This window comes from Suricata suricatta, chromosome 2 (genome assembly GCF_006229205.1).
Source record: "Suricata suricatta isolate VVHF042 chromosome 2, meerkat_22Aug2017_6uvM2_HiC, whole genome shotgun sequence".
Classification (NCBI taxonomy): domain Eukaryota; kingdom Metazoa; phylum Chordata; class Mammalia; order Carnivora; family Herpestidae; genus Suricata; species Suricata suricatta.
The window spans coordinates 101,123,866-101,129,347 of NC_043701.1; positions in this window are offsets into that span (position 1 = coordinate 101,123,866).

Here is a 5,482-nt window from a genome sequence, read left to right on the forward strand (position 1 = left end):
GCAACTGCCATTCTGGCAAAGAAATGCCAGAGGCTGACATTCACAGACTCTGCCACTGTGATGAGGAGGGCAGGGAAGGAGAGACAGGGAAGCAGGCAAAGGCCCCAACCCTTGGGAAGACAAGAGAGTTGGCCAGAAAATGAGTTCTCCTGGAGACAAACATGCGAGAGAGAACATCACCATTTTCCCACGTGCTCCTCAGCACCACGACACTAGGGTAGAAGCAAACTACAGTGTTTTTAATGATTTCCCTGAGAGAGACAAGAGAGGCCCAAGGAGAAGAGGAGATGGCCCCCGGACCCCCAAGAGTCCCGGTCCACGTAGGTCTCAAATAGAATATGAGGAATGTCGACCGAGATCCCCCTGCACAACTCTAGGGGACACAAGTCACACACTGTAGAAGATGAACGGGGCTGCTGCTGTGTACAACCTCCAGAACTCACTCTTTGGAATATTCTAGAGCGGCAAGGAGCTACAGCCTTGATATTCGCCCAGAACACTGTAGATCTTTTCCCTATATCTACTATGCATTATTTTATTTTATTTTTAAAATTTTGAGTATACTTTATACAGTGTTCTACTAAATTGAGGCATATAACAGTTATTTAACTACTCTATACATTTTTGTTACGGTCACTACAGGCGTAGGTACCACGTGTCACCGTGCAAAGCATTTACAGCCCCAGTGACCATGTTCCCTATGCTGTACCTTTCATCCCTGTGTTTGGGTCACTGCAGTATTGGAAACCTGTATTTCCTCCCCCCACTCATTGTCCATTTTATGCAACTCCCCCCATGCCTCTCCCCTCAAGCAACCGTATGCTGGTCTTTGTATTTAGAAGTCCAATTCTGCTTTTTCTTTGTTTACATTGGTTTTGCTTCTTAGATTCCTGATACAAGTGAAATCATTTGGTGTTTGTCTTTCTCGGTCTGACTTATTTCACTCTGTATGATACCCGCTAGGTTTACCTATGTTCTCAGAAATGGCAAGATCCCATCCCTTTTGCTGGCTAATAATCCATGGTGTTGGTAAATCGTACATGTACCGTGTCTTCTGTCTCCATCCATCTATTCGTGGACACTTGGGTGTTACCACCTCTTGGTGATTTTCAATAACATAGCAGCGCACACATGTTTTTAAATTCATGTTTCCATTTTCTTTGAGTAAATCCACTACTGGATAATAGGGTAGTTTTAGTTATTAGTTGTTCAGACACCTTCATGCTGTTTTCCGCAGTGCTGCACGAATGTACATTCTCCCTCCAGTGCACAAGTGGGTCCTTTTCTTTACATTTCGCCAACGCTTGTTATTTGTCCTTTTCTAAGCCATTCTGACAGTGTAAGACGGTATCTCACTGTGGTTTTGATTTGCATTTCTCTGATCTCTGATTTTGAGCATCTTTCCCTATGTGTTTTGGCCATCATGTGTTCTTTGGGAAAATGTGTATTCATGGATTATTTGTTTTCTGGTGTTGAGTGTGTAAGTTCCCTCTGTACTTTGGATTTTAACCGCTTAGCAGATATATCTTTTGCAAAAATGTTCTCCTATTTTGTAGGCTATCAAAAACTCTACATTTTTTTAAAAGCAAGAGAATGAAGTCTACAACTCAGAGTGTTTGTATAAATGAAAATCAAGCATACACACAAATACTAATAAACTGCAAAAACACATACAATCACATGATTATCAATCAAACATTAAATCCAGGGCCCTGTGTTCAGGAGGCGGTAAGAACAGGCAAGGAAATACAGAGAAGAAATACCAGGACGCTGGCAAATATTCTGCGTGGACTGATGATGGGGTGTGTCATGCACTGAGGGAAGTGAGGAAACGCACTGTGCTTTTCCTGACAATCAGACGCAGAGGCCTGGAACACCCACAACGGCGAGAGGAGCATGAGGTGTCAGAGAAGGACTGATGATTAGGACCGGGGAAGGAAGAGAGACTAGCAACAAGGAGGGGATAACACTGCAGAACATTCAACATCAGTAAATACAGATCAAATACTTTATGTATCTTACATGTAGGAAGATATGCTTGTTTTATGTTTGTTTACGTTTCGGTGAGAGGACACGGAGGGGCAGAGAGAGAGGGAGACAGCGGAAACAAAAGGGGCCCTGAGGTGACTGTAGAGAGCCTGATGTGGGGCTTGAACTCACTAACCCTGAGATCATGACCTGAGCCAAAGTCTGACGCTTTACCTGCTGAGCCACTCAGTTGCCCCCAGATCGTATATGCAAGGATTTATACATGTATAAATACATATATTCGATTAAATATATGTATATTAAAGACTTTAAACTTTAGGGGAGCCTGGGGGCTCAGTCGTTTAAGAATCTGACCTTGGATCAGGTAGGTCATGATCTCGCATTTCATGAGTTTGAACCCCATGTCAGGCTCTGTGCTGACAGCTCAGGGCCTGTAGCCTGCTTCGGATTTTGTCTCCCTCTCTTTCTGCCCCCCCAATAGTGTTCATTCTCTCTCTGTCTCTCTGTCTCTGTCTCTGCCTCTGTCTCTCTCCCTCTCCCCCCTCCACAAAAATGAATAAACATTAAAGACATTTTTTTAAATAAAAGACTTTATTCTCTTGCCTCAGGGCAATGGGAATCATTGAAATGCTTCTACAGTGAACTGGTCATTTCATAAATGTATTTAATAGTTTAACCTTTTGCTTTATTAAAAATTATTGGGGGCACCTGGGTAACTCAGTCAGTTAAGCGTCTGACCTCGGCTCAGGTCATGATCTCTGTCTGGTTCGTGGGTTCGAGCCCTGTGTCAGGCTCTGTGCTGACACCCAGCTCAGAGCCTGGAGCCTGTCCTCAAATTCTGTGTCTCCCTCTCTTTCTGACCGGCCCCTGCTCACATTGTCTCTCTCACTCTCTCAAAAATAAATCAACATTAAAAAAAATTTTTTTTAAAGAATTATTGGAGAAGTCCCAGAGCAAAGCTGGGGAAATGTTTGGGATCTCAGAAATAGGTGCTATAGTCTGGAAAGTGTAGAGCCACTCGGAGCAGAAATAGGAAGACTTTGTAAAAGATATTTAAGAATGGAGAAAATGGAAACTTAATGGATGTCAAGCTCCAGTATGAGAAGGATGGAAGAAACAAGGAAACGGCAGGGCTGGACAGTGCTGCCTTGATGAGAAACCCAGGGGGAGCGTGTTTAGAGAGTGCGAAAAATGATAAATGTAAATCAGACACAGTGACTCTCCTAGACATGTGATATCTAAGTGGCATGTCTCTGATGCCCAAGAGAGTGACAGGAGCACAGAAGCAGACCTCCAGGCTATCAGAGGGTGACTTGACTTGGGGATGAGGACAAAAGGGCACATACACAAAGAATTCGTGGCTCAGTCTTAGGGATCTGGCCTCAAGCTAAATTCAAGACCAGACAAGAAGCTTTCATCGTCCCATAAGCAGATGGCAGAGAAAATGATCTGTGCGTTTAGAATCAAAGGAGGCTCCCTAGAGAAACAGCTCAAGTCAGAGATAAAAGGCTTCCAGGATGACTTCTGCACTGCTGTAACGTTTTCAGCCCAGACAAATGTCTCCGCCCTGACCTCACTGCAGCTCTCCTTCAACCTTCTATGCCCGATCCCAAAACACTGGGTCCAACTCAGGTTCTAACACCTGAGTAGTGGAAACAAGTCAAACCCTATTTCCTGAAAGAAACAGCCAGGAGACTGTCCACACATTTCACACCCTCAAAGCCGTGTAACCAAAATACCACTGCACGTTCAGGAAGACAGAATCGGCTGGCAGAGCATCTGGGGGAGCGGCCAAGTGCACCAGCTCCCGTAGAGAAGGTGACATGTGTTGTCATCCTCCTCACTCCCAGGGCACTCAGAGCCATCCCCCCTCAGGTACAGAGCACTCAGAGCTGTTCCCTCCCCTTAGGCGAGGGCACTCAGAGCTGTTGACCCCTCAAGTACAGACACCCCCCCCTCCAGTTACAGGGAGCTCAGGCCGTCCCTGTCCTCTCAGGTACAGGGCACTCCGAACCAGCCGCCCGCGGACCTCTGAGCCGTCCTCCCCTCACTGACAAGGCACACAGAAGCAGTCCACTCCTGAGCCCTGGGCACTCACAGCCATCCCCCCTCAGATACAGGGCACTCAGAGCTGTCTCCCCTCAGGCCCCAGGCACTGGGAGCTGTCCCCTCTCAGGCCCTGGGTACTCACAGCCATTCTCCCTCAGGTACAGGGCACTGAGAGCCATCTGTCCTCAGTGACAGGGCACTCAGAGCTGTCCCTTCTCACTCCCAGTGCACGTAGCACCATCGCCCCTCAGACCTAGGGCACTCAGTGATGTCCCCCCCTCAGGTACAGGGCACACAGAGACCACTGCCAGGGACAACCCAGGCCTGGGTCTCCCCTCATCTTCCATCTCTATGAACCGCACTGCGGTAGGGACCTCTTGCAAGTGGACGCTCACAACAACTGTCTCTGTGACCGGCTCATTCTGCTTTGCATCACCAGCGCAAGTTGCATTTAAAGCTACTGGTTTAAAGTTTGCCTACTTCGCACCCACGAGAAAACTAACCACTACAGCTTCTAGTTCCTTGACCCTGGCAAGACCAGCGGTGTTCTGTCTTCACGGTGCCCCGTGGAAGGCTCCCAGATGCTGGGGGACTTTGGTCAAGACGCCTGATCTACTTCTCTCGATTGGCAACAAAAGGCCCTCTTTTCCCCATCATGGTTGGGCCCTCTGGGGGCTGCCCGCGGTCTCCCGCACCCGGGCATCCCTATGTCACCGCGGCCTGGACAGGGCCTTTGCGTGTATAGAAGGGCAGGACTCAGCTGTGGTCGCTGACACACCTGACAGCATGGTAGCCCGGATCCGAAGCAGCCCACATCCTCCCAGTGACCACACTTAACGGCGCTTCACTGGTTGTTTCCAGAGTGTTCTGTGAGGGGAAAAATAAGAATCATTTGACAGCTGCTTAGAAAAACCCAGGAAATTAGGGAAAGTAACACTATTCCATTCCGACTAGGTATTGGCCCTTGCTGCGTGCTGGGCTGTAGAGAACGGGCACAGAACAAAGCAAGCTGGTCCCTTGTTCCCCCAGAGCTGCGTTCTTGGGGACGTGGGGGTCAAGTGCGACTGGGCTGCACAGCAGGCACCAGGTGAGTGAGGGTGATGTGAGAGGCAGGGATGGGTCTTTGCATGTTGTGCTGAATGAGATGCAGGTTTGGGCACCAGCGTGGCATAATGTGACCAATGGTTTGGAGGCTTTAGCCTCCAGTCAAGAGAACAGGAAGCTGTGGGAACAGAAAGTGCTAAGCCGGCCCTCAGCGTTCTGTCCTGAAGACATGGGGGCTGGAGGGAATATGCCTCCCCTCGTGTGGTAAGGACCCCGGGGTCTCCCAGGAGTCAGGGTGCGGTGAGGACCCGGCTCCCGCCCAGGGTGTCGGGTCTTGTCACTCTCCACTCAAGCCCTGTTCACAGAAATCACCCCGCTCTGCCGCCTGACTACAGCCGCG